The sequence below is a fragment of the Pogona vitticeps genome, chromosome 1 (assembly GCF_051106095.1).
Source record: "Pogona vitticeps strain Pit_001003342236 chromosome 1, PviZW2.1, whole genome shotgun sequence".
In the NCBI taxonomy this organism is placed as follows: domain Eukaryota; kingdom Metazoa; phylum Chordata; class Lepidosauria; order Squamata; family Agamidae; genus Pogona; species Pogona vitticeps.
The window spans coordinates 205,325,977-205,346,312 of NC_135783.1; the positions used below are offsets into that span (position 1 = coordinate 205,325,977).

The 20,336-nt window shown below is 43.2% G+C and overlaps 1 protein-coding gene across 5 annotated transcripts in view; it reads right to left on the minus strand.

Annotated features, from left to right (window-relative positions):
* B3GALT1 (beta-1,3-galactosyltransferase 1) overlaps window positions 1–20,336 on the minus strand; it is a 440,553-nt gene that overhangs the window by 118,290 nt on the left and 301,927 nt on the right. The gene's annotated exons all lie outside the window — the stretch shown is intronic.

Genomic DNA, 20,336 nt, shown 5'->3' on the forward strand with positions numbered 1-20,336 from the left:
ACAAGAGGAAAAAGAATGGGGAATAGAAGGTTTAAAATTAATTTGGGAAAATGATTTAAAAACAGAAATTAAAATAGAGGTTTGGACAAAAATGTGGAGGATGAGAGTGTTAAGATTAATGTCAACAAGAATAAAGGAAAAATTTTAAAAAATCTGTCTAAGGTGGTATTTGACTCCTGTAAAATTGAATATAATAAATCCAACATACCCCAAAGCATGTTGGAAATGTGATGAGGAAATTGGTACGTATTTTCATATGTGGTGGGAATGTAAAGTGGTTAAGAAATTTTGGGAATTGATTTTTAAGGAAATGTGTGATATATTTGGTAAAGATATTGATTTTAATGCCAAAATTGCTTTATTGTCAATTTTTGATAATACAGATCTGGACCATCACTCGAAAGAATTAATCACTAATTTTATGACAGGTGCTAGAATATTAATAGCTAGATTTTGGAAAGACAAGAATGATATTAAAATTGAAGACTGGTATTGTGAAGTATGGGACATTACATTAAATGATAAATTGACTATGGAACTTAAAATAAAAAGAGGGGAAATAAGTTGTAACAATTTCTATGATATTTGGGGTAAATTTGTGGAATTTGTGTTAGTGAAAGGAAGGGGGAAAGCCTCTAAAGAATACTCAATACAATTTTGGAGAGGTAATCTGTAAGAAAAAAAAATTATTATAGTAAATAGAGTCCCATGGGTATGGGGTGCACATTAGAATTTAGTTTATAATAAGCACTATTACAGTGGTGCCTCGCACAACGGTCGCTCCGTAGAGCGACGAATCCGCGCAACGATGCCGTTTTTGCGATCGCAAATGCGATCGCAAAACAGCACCTACATAGGGGAAAATTCACAGAGCGAAGGTCGGTAAGCGATTCGCTTACCGACCTTCGCTTTGCGACCTGCCGATCAGCTGTTCCGCGGCTTCAATATGGCCGCCGGAACAGCCGAAAGGGGCCGGGGTGCAGCGTTTTCGCGCCCTTGGTAAGCAAGGGGAGCACGCGAAAACGCTGCGGAAGCCCCGAAATGGCTGCGCGCAACCATTTTGGGGCTTCCGGCAGCGTTTTCGCGCGCTCCCCTTGCTTACCAAGGGCACGAAAACGCTGCGCCCCGCCATTTCGGCTGTTCCGGCGGCCATTTTGGACCCGCCGGACAGCTGATCACAGCGTTTTCGCGCCCTCGTTCAGCGAGGGGAGGGCGCGAAAATGGCTGCCGGCTATACCGGAACATCGCACAACGGTGAGTATTCGGCCAAATTGGAACGCATTAAACCATGTTTAATGCGTTCCAATGGCTTTTTACTTTCCGTAGTGCGATGTTTCACACAGCGAGGGTTAATCCGGAACGGATTAACCTCGCTGTGCGAGGCACCACTGTACTTGTATTTTTTTTGTATTTTTGTTGTTATGTATGTGTTCTTTTGTGTATTTTTTTGTATAAAATAAAAAATTAAAAAAAATGCCCACACAACACCTGTCTGAGTACGGCGACAAACTGAGCCGGACCTCAAAATGATTTTCATGCCCATCTCTAGTTAATTGAAATATTAAACTGAATGTGAAGAATTAAATATAGAGTTTCCACCCATGTGTTTTTCACATTCATTGATCATCTCATTTAGTGTATGTTCAGGAAGCTTGTCGATTCTAATGATTGTAGACTCTAATCCACTCCTAGAGGATCTTTGGCTTGAAAATGTGAGATATCACTTCTGTGTCCGCAATTCACAGTAGACATTCCTCCATAATGGGTTGCTGCAGTTGCAACTTACTAACTAAGCAGCAGGATTTCAGCCAACCCAAGGAAGACTGAGCAAAAACACTACGGATGGCTGCGCATCTGTCTTTTTGCACATGTTAGCATTAGTAAATTAGGATCTCAGCAACTCAATCCTATGAGTATTCAAATGATGGTTCTGGACTATGTTGTTTTCTAATGGAGTGCTGGATGATATTTTACTGATAGATCTCAAGACTCTGTCAGTGCAACCTGTAGCTTTCCATATTTTGGAATCTATACAGGGCTGGTCAACTGGACCTCTTGATCGCAGAATTGATGGCTATTGTCTGGGCACTTGAATGGGTCAAGGATGCATCTCCTGATGTTTTAATTTTGCCAGACTCCCTTTCAAGTCTTTTAGCCATTCAAACTGGAGGGACAATTTGTACTAGCAGAGTGATTGGAGAAATTTGTTCATTGAACATACAACTCCATTTTATGGGATCTGGATTTCTTTTTGCTGGATATCAGCTCTTGTTGAGATAGAGGGAAATGGCCTGGCTGATTCAAGTGTGAAAGATACCTTGCAGGACTCTACCATTGATATTTCTCTGCCCCATCTCAAAATGAAATTAAATGCTGGTTGCAGAAGAAAATAGAATGTGAGCAGAAGAAGCCCACTCTGCAGGATCTCCATATCTATCATCAGGAGTGCTGTGCATGCCAGGTTTGCTTCTTGGGAGTAATGTCTACAGTGCAGCCCATAGCAATCTTTTCTGCACTGGGCAAATTGATTCTATTTTACCTGGCATGTGCGGAATGCAGGAGATTGTATCTTGTGGCATTGTCTAAAGTACAGTGAGGAATGAGCACCTTTCTGTAGTCTTCTCAGGAGCAAAGATATCACAGTTGGCAATTTGGAAAGTATATTACAGGGCCCTAATTTGTGGAATTCAGTCTAAGGAGACTTATGATCTCTTTTTCCTGTCCAATAATTTTAAAAGTCATTTTTTAAGGGTGCCTCCTTCTTTATTCTTGTTTTTCCTTTCTCTTTTCCTCTCCAGATCTTTTTTTTCCAACAACAGGTTGTCTGTAGATGGCAGTAATGTCATTAATTGCCAGAAGTAGAAGAAGTTGTGGAAAACTGTGGAAGTGTGTTGGGCTGGGGCAAGTGGAATCTTCACAGTAACCAAGGTGGAAGATTGAAGGAATTAGGAGAAACCTTATCGTTGTAAGTAACTTAGGGTCCATCTTGACAAACACATGAGGAAATGTCTTGCTTCACTTAATTGCTACATTGGGCACTGATAAAATACTTGCATGTTTTGTTATTAAAGTAAGGTACTAAGGAAGGAGTTGTGTTGATAGAATTTTTAGAATGAACTGTGTTTCTTTCAAAATAAAGTTTTAAAATGTTCTCACTCTAAGATACGGACTCTCTCTCTGTGAAAACTTTGGTTCAGTATCAGCATCAGCATTTTCTCACCTATTAGGCCATCTTGCTGAAGATGTCTCTGTGGAGTTTTTGCAAGATGGTGCCTGCTTCATTTTCTCATCATACTAACTCTCACATACAAGCAGTGCTACTTTCTGTTTATGTCACAGATGTTCCCAACATTCAGCATAGTATTATATCAAACATTTTCCTTATTGGCCACCAGAGAATAAAGGACTAATAAAGGATCAAATTCTGTGACTTTCTAAAGATCTGAAGTGGTCTTCTGTTTTCCTTGAACCTACTGAAGAATTACATCTTCGGTCCTCATTGCCCTCTGGCAGATGATGTGGGCAGGAAATTATTATTTTATTATTATTTATTTAATTTATACCTTGCCCCTCTAGACCGAAGTCTACTCTGGGTGGTTAACAACAGTACAAATAACAGCAATATAAAATGGCACAACAATAATAATACAAGAGATGGCAATGGATAAATTAGGTATTGACAGGAAGGAAGGCCTGCCTAAAGAGCCAGGTCTTGAGTTTGCTTTTAAAAACACTCAGTGAGGGGGGCAGACGAATTTCCAATGGGAGATTGTTCCAAAGGTGAGGGGCTACTGCCAAGAAGGCCCAATTTCTTGTTCTTTCTCTCTGGGCCTCCCTCGGCATTAGGCCCCACAGCCACTCATCCTGGCTAAAGCAAATAATTCGGGTAGATCTAGGTGGGAGAAGGCGTTCCGTTAGATATTGAGGTTCTAAACCGTTTAAGGCTTTATATGTCATCATTAACACTTTGAAATCAATGCAGAAATGAATGGGCAGCCAATGCAGGGCAGGCAGAGTGGGACAGATATGATGATGCTTTCTCACCCCAGTGAGAAGTCTGGCCACCGCGTTCTGCACCATCTGAAGCTTCCGTACCAATCTCAAAGGTAGCCCTATGTAGGGGGCATTACAGTAGTCTAATATTGAGACTACAAGCGCATGGCCCAGAGTGGGGAGTGCCCCAACATCAAGTTAGGAACGCAGCTGGACAATCCGCCAAAGATGATAGTAAGCAGTGCAGACCACTGACACTACCCAGCAGCCTCATGTAGATATTAAACAGCATTGGGGAGATAATTGAGCCCTGCAGAACCCCACAACTGAGATTCCACGGAGCCGATACACTCTCCCCAAGCTGTACTCTCTGAGGACGGTCCTCCAAGAAGGATCAGAGCCAGGCAAGCGGCAGGCCACCGATTCCCAACTCAGAAAGCCTCCCCAGAAGGATACCGTGGTCGACAGTATCAATGGCGGCTGAGATATCGAGGAGGACCAACAAAGACATTTGCCCCTGTCTGCCTCCCGCAGCAGGTCATCAAACAGAGCAACCAATGCCATTTCCATACCATGGTGTGACCTGAAGCCCAAATGAAATGGATCGAGGGCATTGGTTTCATCCAAAAGGGCCTGGAGCTGGTCAGCCACCACACTCTTTACCATTTTGCTAAGGAAAGAAACATGATGGCCTCCACTTTAGATTTTAAAAATGCTGCAAATTGGTCAGGTGAAATACTAGTCGGAGGCCTATCACTGAGACCAATTACGGATAGATTGTGGACTACCGTATTTGCCGGTGTATAAGGCGACTGGGTGTATAAGACGGCCCCCCAACATTCCTACTCAGAATGTAGAGTTTGTTATATACTTGCTGTATAAGACTACCCCCTCTTCCGCATGCATGATTCTGCTGAGGCGGCAACATGGGAAGAGTTCCTTTTTGCCCCTTTTAGTTCCTTTTCAGAGAGAGCCAGGGTTTGCTAGAAGAAGGAACAGCAGAGAGGCGGCAGCCATTTTGGAGAGGCACCAGCCATTTTGAGAGGCAACAGCCATGTGGTTGCATCTCAAAATGGCTGCCGCCTCTCTGCTGTTCCGACAGTCAGCTGTTCGGTGCTAGAGTCAGGCTGTTCCCATGTTAGGAGCGGGGCTCTACTGGGTCTTACTACCAGGTAAGTGACTTCGCTGGGAGAGAGGGTTTGCTAGACATGCACCCAGCGTACAAGACCACCACCCCCCACTTGGAGGCAGGGCCAAAAAGTCATCTTGTACGCCGGCAAATACAGTATATAGAAAAGTTGTGCCTGCTGATTTGAGGCTTCACTTATCTGGACAGCAAAATAAGCTCGACTGGCAGCTCTCACCCTGGTAAGGTAAAGGTTAGTCATGATCCTAACAGTTTTCCGATTATAGTCATCGGGTTTTGTCTCCAGTTGCACTCTAGCTTTCTACTATTCTGCTTCATAGCTCTCAGCTGCTGGTTAAACCAGGGTGCTGAACGAGCTCTGCAACGGAGAGGGTGTTTAGGAGCAATCGTGTCAACATCCCTGTTAGTGCGGCAAGCCAGCCATCAACCTGAGCCTCGATAGGAGCACGAGTCAGATCAGCTGGAATGCCCCTCATGGAATCCTGGAATCCTATAGGATCCAGTAACCTTTGAGGGCGGACCATTAAAATAGGTCCTTGTGATGGACAGGTCAATAACAACCCCTGGAACCCTGATTTAACAACCAATGGGTGAACAGAAGAGGTGGAACTAAGAAAATATAAGAAGAATGGAAGACAGTTAAAGATCAGTTAGGGATGAGTTAGGATATGAGTTAGAGTTAAGGACTTCAGTTAGGGATATCAGTTAGAAAGAAGCAATTTAGACAGTTAAGACCAGCCTTGTGTTAAAGAAGAATAGAGAGATAGAGAACAAGATAAGAAATGAATAAATACCTTGATTAAAATGATTCTACCTAAGCAAATATAAATGTTACCAAAGCACAATTTATTGAATGAATAAAATAAGACCATCCATGATTTACTTTATATGATTTACTTATAAACACTTAAATGAACATTGTTTTATTGAATAATACTGATTTAAGAGTCATATGTGATACAGTGAGGAATAAATCCTCTGGTGGCAGCGAAAAGGGTTGAAAAATAAATGTCATACCCAAAAGTGAACCTGGGTTGTGTGGAGGAACAAACAGAGGAACTAGGGGTGTGTGACAGTCCTTGCTCCCTGCAGGGAGGTAGAGCCACTGAGAGGTTGCAGTTTATTAGGCGGTGATCCAACCATGACAAGGGGACAGACACAAGGTCAGTCACCATCAGACCACACTCGCTCCGCTCAGGGGAAAACACCAGGTCTAATGTGTGACTGTCCATGTGGGTGGGTCCGTTGACATGTTGGGATACGTCCAAGGAAGCCATGGTTTCCAAGAACTCAAGAGCCGGACCGGAAACCTCCACCTCCGCATGGGTGCTGAAATCACCCAAGACCAAAAGCCGCGGAGATTCCAACAATGCCGTGGAGATGGTCTGCCAACTCTGGTAAGGGAGCGCAGTAACCCAGAAAGATCCCAATATCATCCTTGGATCCAATCAACACATGTAGGGCCTCAAGACCTGGCATCGCCATCGCGCAGTGCCTAACAACCTCTAGAGTGTTTTTATAGATAATGGCTACTTCCCTCCCAGCCCCTCCAGTCTACCCTGGTGTTGGACTGCATAACCTGGAGGGCAGGCAAGAGTCAAGGGAACACTCCCTTCCCTGCCCATCCAAGTTTTGGTTATACATGTCAGGTCTGCATCCTCCTCCAGCATAAGGTCTTGGATAATATGGGATTTGTTGGATACAGACCTGGCGCTCAACAGTATCAAATTTAGAGTGGAGGGATGGTTGATCTGACTACCTCGAGTCTGACAGTTACCAGCTCTTCAGGTCTTCATCTCTGTAAAGCACTTTTTCAATCCGTATCGGCTAATAGTATGCTATTCTGAGCAGCAAGTTGGCACTGCAGTCTGTTTTGCTGCTGAGTGTTTTCCATTGTTTTATTGTATTTTATTGTTTAATGTTTTAACATACTACTCACTGTGTGCTTTTTTAAATTTAAGGTAGATACACTAGAACCAATTAAACTGTAATTCGCTACACATCCATGTTGTAATCATACAGCTACTGTATTTCAATATTGGCTAGATTGGCTTATTTTGCCCTTGTAATAGCTTTCTAAATAGTGGTGGTGGGAGATCAAATTTAATGGTATGCTTCTGGACGCAAATGAATTGGATGACTACCAGAGTGGTAGAATATACCAGATGGGCGGGATATAAATCAAATAAATAAATAAAATAAAATAAATTATGTCTTTCTTTCAATTTTAGCCAACAGTCCTACTGAAGCCCTGATCTCCACCTGGAATATAGATCTGGAAATTTCGTTTCCTGGGATATGATGGAGTTCCACAGCTGTTTCCCATTTGCTAGCCTCAGGAAGGGTGTGGGAAATCTTGTATAAGCTTCCAGAGATGGTTGAACAAGCTGAAGCACAATTACACTTCAGGCTAGGAAATCAACTGATCTGTACAGAAATTTATAACTAGTTTTGCATTCCTTCGACAGAACACATCCACTGGGAAGGGGCAGAGATATTCTAGCAGTATCTGGAACATTCAGTGCTATCTATGGAGGTGTAGGTGACATTGGTGGCTACCTAGATTGGAACAACAGCTCTGTTCCTGTGCAGAGAACATCAGCCTTGTTTCAGTTCTGCATGCCCGCCCCGGTTACACCAAGACTGGGCAATTGTACCTGGTGCTGCACACAGGACTACCTTTAAAGATGGGCTAGAAATCTCAGCTAGTATGGATTGTAGCCATCTACATGATTGTCTGAACCAGAGATTGCAACATATTCTATCTAAAATGTGGCATATATACCAATTATTGATTCCCATTATGGTGGTGGATAGAGTGACAAATTAGGAGTCTGGAGAACAGGGTTAAAATCCGTGCTCAGTCATGGGAAATGACCGGGGGGGGGGGGAGTGGAACTGGTAAAACCACTCCTTAAATATCTCACTTACCTTGAAAGCCCTATTAGGGTTGCTATAAGTCACACACACACACACACAACAATTGCATTGGCTGCTTGTTACTTTTCAAGTTCTATTAAAAGACCTGCACAGGATGGCCCCATGTCATCTGATGGACAGCCTGTACCCCCCGTGAGCCTCTCTGGACTTCAGTATTGGTCTCAGGAATCAAGAAAGCTTGTATGCAGTCCACTGTAAATATCTATTAAACTGGCAGCACAAACCACAAAGTCTATCCTGTGTCTGTTTCCATATTTGTGGAACCGCCTCCCTAGAGGACATACATCTGGCCCCGCATCTGTTAGTCTTTTTGTTTCGGTCTCCTTTTAATTAAAGAGCTGGGCTGGGTATTTAATTGTTTTAATCTGTTTCATCTGTGCTTGGCTGTACAATGTTTTCAGTGTTTTGTTTTATAGTTTAGCAACTGTAATTAAATTGTTCATGTTGTATTTTATGTTTCTAATTGTTTAAGCGAGCCACCTTGGGAGGGCTTTGCTCTGAAAGGTAGCCTATAAATATTGGAAACAGATAAAGAAGGAGTGTTTGCTTCCTTTGCCCCAATGCATTTTCCCAAATCAGGATTTCACACTTCTCTTGTAGCCATCTCAAGAGTGCCAATAAAAACCTTCCCCTCCCAAGGCACATCCCCACATAATATTGCAGATGTAGGCTGGCAAGTTCAGAAAGGGGTAGCCGTGATATGTGAGGGAGGGAAATATACTTAGCCACTTTTTAAAAAATGATGTGTGAATTACTTTCAAAAACCGAATGAATGAATGGATGGATGGATGGATGAATGAGGGTTTTTGTTTCGAAGCTTCATGGAATGACAAGGTGTTACTGCTGGATAAAGGAACAAGTATAAGAAAGGATGCGTTGTTATGGAGGGTGTTCTGATGCCAGAAACACTGTCCATGTGGTGCTTACAATACTCTTACTCACCCCCAACCCAGCCCAATAGGGGCACTAAAAATTATTCAGCGGAAGGGGAAAGAACTGCTTTCCCTCAGCGATAAAACACGGTAGCTTGAATGCTAAGAAAACATTTTCCCACAGTGAGCAACCTGAGAAAAATAACTTTGGATCGTTCGCAAGAAACAACTGTGCATTTATTGTACAATAAAACAATATTTTGAAAGGTTCCCAAAGCCGAACTGAGTGCTGAGCTGCTATATTGTCTGGCAACCCCTTCGCTGGCCCTGCCACCCACTTCTGACTTACGTAGAGGGGAAAGTGTGTTTTGCTTGATGCTCATTGGACCAGTTCCTATACAGCCATGAGGCTTGTGTGGTTAGAAAGGGCAGAAAACGGCCTGGGCTCTGCTACAGGGTATCTGTGTTGTCATGGCTGAAGAATCACGAGTCAAGAAAAGCTTCACTGGATCAAAGGTCTCCCAGTAATGGATGGACCCCTTCCAATTGCTGGAGGCTTTTACTGGATCTAATTCACAAGTGGAAAATTTATCAACTGGACATTTTAAAGCTATCCTTCTACCTGGTGTTCCAGGTTTTCTGCTTGCGAGGCTAGAATCTGTTATACTGTATGTGGAAAACACTAGAACCATCAAATAGTAGGTCTAAACCGAGAACTCTCAAATGATGTCAAATAACAACAGAGGCAGGATAGAATAGTTTTTGTGTTGATTTGGGTAGACCAGTGGTTCCCAATTTTTTTTTTTGACTCATGGATCTCCTGACATACTGGCCACTAGCCACAGCTGCCCCAATTGGATAGTAGTACAGTGGATTCAAAAGTACTACTAATTATCATGGCCACCAAGAAGGTTACCCTGCTAGCCTCCAATTCCAAAAGCTGTTGTTGTGTCATCACTCTCCACCACCTTTGCCATTGCTCCCTCTGTCTCCAATTAACAGATGCACCCCAATGATGCTCTCCCTTCCCCCCCCCAAAAGGATGGTGACTGCACATGAAGGGCCTCATCAACCTCAAGTATCTTCAAAACATCCTCAGCAACACTGATTGTGGTAGCGATTCAGCAACCCTTCCACCGCCCCCACTGCTGAGAAAACGGCCTTTCCCTCATTCCCTTCTGTGGTTCCTATACCTGGGGAGTGGACAACGCTCTTCTCCCCCCCCCAAAAAATATTCAAACCCCATTAAAAGACTGCTCACCCAGTCTCAGCCTGTCGCCCGATTCTCCTGACCCTGAAGATCGGGTCTTATCTGGAGCACGTCTGGCACCCCTTCCTGCTTCCCCCTCCAAAAGGAGCTGGTGTTGGGGTGGCTCTTTCCTCACAGGCTCCTCCAAAGGGCAAAGGGTAGAGAGGAGGAGAGAAACTATCACGGTGCCCTCTGGTTTCACCTGGCAAAGCAGCAAGCGTCTCTCCATGGCTGGTGAGTAAGCAGTGCTGGTGGCGGTGGCCCCTGTAGTCATTGCTGGTGTCTCTATGGTGCCTGCAGGGGCTGGGCTGCAGCTAGAAAAGGAAGCCTGGAGGAGGTCAAGCTGGCGGGTGGGGGCAGCTAACGGAGAGGGAAAGGATGAGATGGTGGCACCCGTCAGTCAGGGGCTAGCTTCCTCAAAGGCATTTGTGGAATGGCCAGCCATTGATGCTGTCCCTGTGTGATACTTTGGGTTGAATGGGGGAGAAAGGAGGGGGGGAAGACTGGTCTAAGGATTCTTTGGTGCCCTTTGGCTAGGCTTCACGATAGGCAGCATGGCACCATGGTGCCCACTTTGGGAACCACTGGGGTAGACCCCGTTTCAAAGACCGCAGTCTCCCATGTGCACCCGCCCAGCCTCTGTGATCTTAAGAAAAGAGCCTTCTCTTTTTTTGGCAGTATTTTGGGGATATTTGGTAGAAAGACAAACAAGAGCTTTTTCAGGGGCTATTCCTCGACTGTGGAATACCCTTCCATGAGAGACTAGGCTGATGTCTTCTCTGCTGCCCTTCCTCCAGCAGGCAAAACCCCTTTTCTCCTGCTGGCTTTTGGCCGTTAATCTGAACTGCTCTTTCTTCTATTGTTTTTCCATGTGCTTTTAATCTGCTTTCTGCTCTAATTGTATTTTCTTTATTTGATTTTAGCTACCCTGAATGCTATTCTCTTGGGGGAAAAGAGTGTGATGAAGCCAGTAAACAAAACATGACTTGTTCCCCCCCCCCCCCAATGGAAATAGATCCTCAAATAAGAGATTCTCGTTCAACTTTACAAGGGAAGTATTTAGCATCAGATGCCCATGTTTCTTGCAAACCAAAATCCCAAGACAAAAGAATAGGGAAGATCTGCATTGGAAGTTTTCTTTCCTGGGTGTCATGACCACAGCTCATGACAATTCCTTGCTGGGACTACATCTCCCAGAACCCCCCAGCCAGCATAGGCACTGGGTATGCTGGGGGATGCTGGTCAATGAAGTCCAAACAAGGAATGTCCCCAAGCTTTGAGCACAACCTTTAAAAAAGTTGAGCCTTTTATGACTAGTCTTTAAGCCTGTACTGCTAAATCAGTTCTAGAAGTGGGCTGAGGTAGCAGAGCCAATAGTAAAGCAATTTATTGGATATTTTGGCTGAGGATTGTATTATTTCTCAGGAATAACAACATCTAATCTCTTCCACCAGGAATTCCCCTGGAACACTTTATCTCTGCAAAGTTCTTCTTAGCTCCTTTACCCTTCCTGTCAGCATTTTCCATTTCTGCACCTGGAGTAGAAAGATATGAAATAGCACCTATATCTAATAGGAGAACAAAGGATACTCCCTTTGGAGGTGGCTGCATTTTTTTAAAAAAGGAAGATATATATTTTATATATAAAACAAACTCTGCTTCTGCTTTTCCCCAGCACTTTCCCTTGTTGAAAATCCTGAAACTAATGGAGTCTTCTCAAACACAGATGAAGCCTTCTCAGGTATTTGTAACTTCTTGATAGAATGGATTAGTTGTGCACTTCCATTATTATTTTATAAATCTAAATCCAGGGCAATGCCAAATAAAACCTTAAACAGCTGTCACAGGTGATGACCTCTAATAAGATTACCTTAAAGGATAAACCTTGACAGTACTTGCTGTTGTTGATGTTTTGTGCCAAACCAAATCTCTTTTCTGAAAGGTCCTCCGTCGCTGGCTGGGTGGTGCTGTGCCATTCTGAGACCTCAGCCATATAGCGACAAATGGTTCTGAAATAAAATTTCCAGGCAAACAGGGCTTCGATTTAATTTACCAGATTGCAATCTGGTAGACCCAATGCCAGTAGCCGTTTCCTCCACTATCATGTGGCATCTTAAAATCGAATAGCTGTATAATGCGATATGAACTTCTAGGACACAGGTTCCCAACCTGTGGGTCAGGACCCCGAAGGGTGTCACAAAGTTTTTTTTTTGGGGGGGGGTCACCATTTTTATTTTTAGTTGCAATTATTTTTATATTTGTTACATTAATTTGATGATGTACACTATGCTATTGTATTTTCATCCTCTTGGTCCACAGGTAGACAGAACTGGAATTGCCGGCAACCTAGAATTCTTAGTTAGCTATTTCTGTACCCCATTGGGTATATTTTCCTTTTATGCTTGTGCATCACTGCTACCCCTTCTGAAAGAGCCACTCTTGCTTGTTTCTCTCTGCTCCTCTGCATCCACTCTTGGAGGACTGATATCTGCCCTTCAAACCAGCGCATGATTTTAGTTCAAAGAGGTATGGACGAGACAAGAGCATCGTGCATGCCAGGAACACTGATACCCAAAATGGCAGCAGGATTGAAAAGTTGTTGCCCCCAAAACAGTGGCGGCTTTCGTTCCACCTGAGTCTCCTGCTCTTCTGGGTGCAGTGAGGGAAGCACAGTGAAGGGAGAGGAGACCTGGGCAGGGAGATGCCTCCAGGCCCCACCTGAGTCATGGAGGAGGAAGGCAAGAGGGAAAAAAGGTGAGGGAGAAGAACCAGGGAGGGGGTGAGGTACAGGATGGGGCCCATGCGGGAAGTCTTTATTTGGATTCAAAGTGGAGGAGCTCTTCATTGAGGGGGCTTTTGGGGGGGGGGAGAAGACATGAAGAGAGGGTAATTTCCATACTTAAGAAAGTATATAGAACTCAAAATGTATTGACATCAAATTTTATCTGGGAGAGGCAGGTATACAGCCCTCCCATATTTAGGCATTATTCAGTTAATATTAATATACAGTGGTGCCCTGCTGGACAATTACCTCGCAAAATGGTTAATTCGCTAGACAATGAGTTTTTGCGATTGCTATAGCGCTTTGCAAAATGGTGTTTCCTATGGGTGATTTTTGCTGGACGATGTTTCGGACCGTGCTTCGCAAGACAGTTTTTTTCCCCGGGACTGATTTTCGCAAGATGATTTTGACAGCTGAGTTCGCGGCTCACAAAACGGGTGTTTTCGGAACCGTTTTTCGCAAGACAGTGATTTTTACAGCTGATCCGTGCTTTGAAAACGGTTTCTCTATGGGCGATTTTTGCAAAACGACGACGATTTTTCCCCATTGGAACGCATTAAATGGATTTCAATGCATTCCAATGGGGAACTGGATTTCGCAAGACGATGTTTTCACAAGACAGCGATTTTTGCTGAACGAATTAACATCGTCTTGTGGGGCACCACTGTATTAGGTAGAATTATATTCTGAAAAATCTATTTTAATGCATTTTCTTTACCCTGTTAAAATTTATGCAAATGTGGCAGGGGGTTGCAGGTTACTTGGGGGGGGTCACAACACGACAAAGGTTGTGAAGCATTGTTCTAGGGACTACAATTTGTTCGCTGTGAGTAAATAAGGCATTTGACCCAAGCATTTTCCGATTAACTGGACTGCTCAGTTTGAGAGCTGTGTTTAGAGTCCTTGGTTTTGGACATTTTCATAGTTGCTTATTAACCTATTATTCAATGGCTGAAACTCAGTAGTAAGTTGCAACCATATCAATGGAATGTACAGAGGAGTTAACTCACCAAATTCCCACTGATTCCATGGGTCTTCTCTAGTTGCAACTTACTACTGGATTTCAGCCAATATTTTGAATGATATTATTTGCTTTTTAATAGGTTTTAACATTTGTAATTTTCCTAAAACTTGAGAGCTTAGATATTGAAAGTACTGTAAAAATTGATTAAGTAGATGAAACAAAAATGATCACAATACTACGGTGACAATCACTGGTGCTACTTGCCTCTGGTATAAGGGGGATTCTTCTCCAGTGCCTCACAAATGGAAACAAAAAATCCAGACCATTTCGGACCAGGCTGAAAGTGTATCACTATGTGGCATACAATGAATACAGAATTCAGTTAAATGAGTACCAGATCCCAGTCAATGTGGGTAGTGGATGGTGGTAATGAAGAAAGATAGCATGATGAACACAGTAAGCAGACATGTAAGAAAGGACAACTCTTCTCTATAGTGAGCCCATGTTTCGTAGCATCAAAGCTGCAAAGGAATTTCAAGTTCACAAATTCTGCTTCTAAGAACTATCTGGCAATGGGCTGCGTCAACCAAAAAACACCAAACGTGGGGACAGGTCAAAATCAGTGCCAGCGGTTTGGAGTACTTTTTCTGTTAACTGCAGCATTATACAAAACACCCAACCAACCAGCCTGCACTTTTTGCACAAATCACCTTGCAATTTTTGCAAGATCTTGTATTTTGTGTAAAACGAATCTTATATTTTGCGCAACACACCAAGGATAGTTTTTTTTGGGGGGGGGCATGATATACATTTTTTAAAGCAAAAACAAAAAAACCCAAACTTTTGTGAATTTTGACAAAATGCACCAAATAGGAAAACTGCACAAAAAAATCAAAGAAATATTGCGGACTGGGAATTTTTTAAATCTGTGAGCTTGAAAAAAGGAAAGGTTTGCCTGCCTCTGCCAGAGTAATGTTTTTCTATGGATGGTACAGGAAACAGAGGTGATCATCACCGTAGCAGGGGGGAAGAAAAGAAAGGTAAGAAGGCAAAGTAGTCCAGCACTTCTTTCAGTGTGAGCATTCATAAGCCAAAACATACTTCTTCAGACACTGTGCCCATGGAAGATGTTTCTCGGATGGGTGTCACCAGCTAAGGGCAAATGTCTACAATGTGGAACACATGCTGCAAAACTTTGCAAAACCCTGGCACAGATTTTGAGTGAAAAAGACAATGTTAGATGTTGAGGTGTTCACTAGGAATCCCGGTTTGATCTCTTAGAGCAAAAACAGACATTACAGATAATCTTTCATTAGAAGAGGAAATCCCTTAATTATTTAAAGCATCTCAGCGAACAGCATGTGCTTTTCCCATTACGTATAATATGCAACATAGGTTTCTTTCTTCTGTCTTTAAGTCCTGAAGATAAATCACAGATTTCCTTTATAGTCTGGTTTCTCAACCATGCAAGTCTGCTTGAATCAAGTCCCTACAACATCAACATGCTTTCCCTATCTAACCACGGGCTATTCATCAACTGCGGGGGTGGGACTTCTTTCCTCTCCCTTTTTTCCTCTCTTGCTTAATTGTGTATTGACTGATTAACTTTAAATGAGCCAAACTATAAGAACTCTCTAGTGCATCCACGATTTTGCTTTTAAATGCAACCAGTATTGACAATAAAAACCCATCAGAGGTTTTCCAGTTGTTCACAATGACATTTCTATGGATTTTGGAAGAGTTTGTGTTTTGTTTTGTTTTTTAAGTTTTTAATTGTCAAGTCACGTGAAGGAAATAACAGGTAGAAACAAAAAAAAAAACATGGCAGCTGAGAGGATAAAAGCCTTTAAATAATGAATGCTGTTGGCAGCAACAATATTGGCGACAGTATCTCGGAAACACAGCAATGGAACGACAGATCCTGTGATGGGATTTGGATCAGAGAGATGGGATATGACTTTGTCCACCTCATAATAACCATTCATGTCATCATAATTCCCAATAAAATCTCTCTCTCTCTCTCTCTCTCTGTCTGTCTGTCTCTGTCTCTCTCTCTCTGCTGTTCATCTCTTAAGTGGAGATCTTTTTTGCAATTGGCTGCAGGACAGAGACAAAAACACAGAAATTGGATCCTAGAAAACATATATGGGTGCTGGCTCTAGCTACAAGACAGGCAGCACCGTTACAGGACCTAAGAGTGGCACCCAGAACATCAGAGGATCCTTCAACTGCTCATCTCTACAATGGGAAACGTGCCATCTTCCATCAGCCATGCCCTTCTACAGTCTACAAAGGGCAAAAGAATAAATGGATGCAAATTGGACACCAGAAATTGCAGTGTTTAAAAAAGAAACAGCAGCAGGGGGACATTTCAGCCTCCCAGAGTGCTCTGCTGCTGAGCATGAAGTGCCTGTTCCTAAACAAAGCAGCTTCAGTGGGAGACCACGGTATAAAGCTGCCGAATTACAATTTATTAAGAAATCCGTTTATATTATCTGTGCTTGAATTTGGATTATGAGTTTTTTTTTAAAAAAAACTCACATGAGTTCATTAGTGCAGCAGTGGTGAGATGCTTGTGTTGCTACCAGCATTGCTTTATAAATTGCTAATATTAATTACATTGTCCTCATCTATATTTTCTAGATCCCTTTCTCTCTGTTTATAATCCCCTCTCCCCAGAATTATTAGCCACAGAAATATGTATGTGGTTAACATTTCTGTAGCTGATGAAATAGACTTCAGTTAGGATCAGTCCAATACAGGCTGCTGCTGCTGCTGCCTGAGGCAAAGATGGTTCACCACCCATTTGACAGCCAGCTGGACTAACAAACCTTATTTTCACTGCTGGTGATGGAACAGTCTCTTCCACAGAGGAATAAATATAAGGCCCAAAGGAGCCTTAGGTGAGATCTTTTGACCGCTCATCTTCTCTTAATTCCCCGTCCAGGACTTGCTAGAGCACCAGGCCAAAGGAGAGCCAGGCAGTCCGTGAAGGCAGAATAAGATGGAAGGGTCCTATAATCTCTCCTACAGAACTGGAGGCGTGAAAAAGTGCTCCTGCAGATTTAATGTAATGCCATGGAATTTTGTGGCCCTGAAACACTCTCAAGGACACTTTGCTGAATTGCTTCTATCTGAGCCAGGATAGCTAAACCCAGGAGGTATTTGAGTAGGTAGCTACGGTTATGCAACCTAGCTGGCAGGTCAGTTTTGCGTGGCTGTCAAAGACTGAAGGACGCACAGGTTTGTGGGAGGGACAGACATTTTCATCCTGGCTTATTAACGTCAGCAGGACAGAAGTGGGGGGGACCTGCAACCCTACAGACTGCATAGTAGTCCGGTTCCCATCATCCCAACTAGTCAGGTGCGAGATCAGGGGTGAAATGGGAATCAGAGTCCAGCTGGCAGGCCACATTCCTGTAGCAGGGAACGAAAAGGGACTAGTTTGAGCTCCCTGTTATTGAATCTAAACTAGGATCACCTGCTCCATTCCTTGGATTGTTAAAGTGTGTTGAGGTACAAAGGGTTTGGAGTGGAAACAGTGGGTGGCAAAGAGCAAAGACTTTTAAAAGGAGGAAAAGATTCTGTTTTAGATTAAAAACACACACCCTTGGGGCAGGGGAAGGAGGAGGACAAAACCCCATGGCTTGGTACAAAAGCCCAATTATTTACATTCATGTTTAGAAGTAATTCAGATCAGTTCGGAAAGGCTGAGGGGAAAGCGGATTTAAAAAGAGATTATGAAGAGTGGGGAGAAATGAATGAAACGAAGAGTGTAAAAAAAAAAACACCATACTGCTTGACATAATAACATGGAGTGTGGTGAGGAACTGGAAGGACAAATAGATAAAGATAAAATGGAGTGTAGAGAGGGGATAGCGTAAAGAAAGGATTAAAAAGGCAAAATGAAGAATTAAAGCAAGAGAGGTTTGGGGAAGATAGGAAGGCAACAAGATCGTGGAGACATCACCAAACAGACTAGCAGTGCAAACCAGTACATTTCTACACAAAAGTAAGCCCCACTGAGCCCAATGGGATTTACTCCCAGGGAAATGTATAAAGTACAACAGTCTAAATACTGAAGATATGGAAGCCAAGAGCAGATGGAACAAGAGGGAAAAAGAAGCTGAAGGGAGAAAGTAAATAAGTTTCTAGAGCCATTTTTCTTCTGTGAACAAGATTTTCTCTGTCAAAAGTGTGATAAACACAGTTACTTTCACAGAAAAGGATGAAAGTTGCTAGAGATAAATGTGGATTTCATCTCATACAAGGGATGTCAGATAGTTGTAGGCAAAAAAAGCGACAGACACCTCAAAGTGTTGATATGCTGGGATAGTAATTGTTTATCTATGCTGGATTAACCACCCAATTCATTTTCCTAGATTAACTAACTAGGTTAGTTAATACTGCAAATTTTGAATGAAGATTGACTTGATCAACCAATCTTGAGTTCAATCAAGAAGCAGGCCAAGAAATTCCTGGCTTGTGTGGCTGATAATTTTCTCATAGAAAAAGTGGAGAAAGAAACTATAGGGCTAGCTATCCTTGACTTGAATCTAACCAACAGAGATGACTTGGTGGAGGAAGTGGCAGTAAGGGGAACTCTGGGCAAGAGTGACCATGTTTTACTAGAATTCTTGATTTCAAAGAAACCAAAGCAGAGTGTAGCCATACATATATGCTGGATTTTTAAAAGGCAAATTTTAATAAACTCAGGACAATAATAAGTAAAGTCCCATGGCAAGAGATCTCAACAAGAAAAGGAGTCCAGGGAAGGCAGGAATTTCTAAAATGGGAAATTCTAAATGCACAACTACAAACAATTCCAACAAGAAAAAACAGTGGGGAGACAGCAATAAAGGCTAGTGTGGCTTCACAAAAAACTCAAGAGAAGATTTGAAAGCAAAAAAGGACACATATGGGAAGTGGAAAGAAGGGCAGAACACAAAGATAAATAGCAAAGAATTGTAGGGATGACATTAGGAAGGCAAAAGCTAAGAATGAGCTCAGGTTAGATGGAGACATTAAAAGCAACAAAAAAAGCATTCTTCACGTATGTGCATAACAAAAGACAAAGAAAAGAAACAGTGGTTCAGCTATTCAATGGAGATGGGAAAATGATAACTGAAGACAAAGAAAAGGCAGAAGTGGTCAATTCCTATTTTAGCTCAGTATTTTTGCAACTGACAGACAAATGTGAAGTGGAAGTGGAGGGGACAGGATTGCAGCTGGAGATTGATAAACAAATAGTCAAGGAATACCTTATTACCATGAACGAATTCAAATCTACAGGGCCAGATGAAATGCATCCAAGAGTACTGTTGGGTTGGAAGGGACCTTGGAGGTCTTCTAGTCCAACACCCTGCCCAAGACAGGAGATCTCATACCATCCCGGACCTCATACCATCCTGGACAGATGGCTGTCCCATCTTTTATTGAAAACCTCCAGCGATGGGGCACCCACAACATTGGGAGGCAAGCTGTTCCACTACTTAATGGTTCTCACCATCAGGCAATTCCTCATTATTTCCAGTTTGGATCTCCCTCTGATGAGTTTCCACCCATTGGTTCTTGTCCTACCCTCAGGCGCAACAGAGAATAAATTGATGCCCTCTTCCCTGTGGCAACCTGTCAGATATTGGGAGACTGCTATCATGTCTCCCCTCAGTCTTCTCTTCGTTAAGCTAAACACACCTAGTTCTTTTAGTTCAGGCTTATCCAACCTGGGGCCCGAGGGCCGCATGCGGCCCAGGTCAGCTCATAATGCAGCCCAGTGCAATTTTTTATTTTTAAAGAAATTCCAAAGTTTCAAGTTACACTGCCGGCGCTTGCGGCCGGGGCACGTCACAACGGGGGGGGGAGAGGGAAGGAAGGAAGGAGCAGGAGGGGAGGGGAGGGGAGAGGGGGCCTGCGTGACTGCATTGCGCCGTCCCCGTCAATAGGTGGACCCGCTCCCGGCCCCATAAAGCCGCCGGAGTCGAAGCTGGTAGCCTCTGCTGTCTGAGATCGCAGCTGCCGGTAAGTGCGCTTGGATCAGGGCTGTGGAGGACGGCTAGGGCTGCCCCCCCCATGCGGCCCAAACCAAATTTATGTGTGGCCCAAACCAAAATTTCATCTTATAATGTGGCCCAGGGAAGGTGAAAGGTTGGACACCCCTGTTTAGTTGTTCTTCATAGGGCTTAGCCTCCAGTCCCCTTAGTAACTAGAAGCCAACACGGATTTGTCCAGAAGACTAATCTGATCTCATTTTTTGATTGAGTAACTTCACAGACAGGGGGAATGCTGTAGACATAGTATATATTGACTTCAGCAAAGCTTTTGACAAAATGCTCCATGATATTATGAGTATCAAGCTAACTAGGTGCGGGCTGGATAGATCAAGTGTCAGG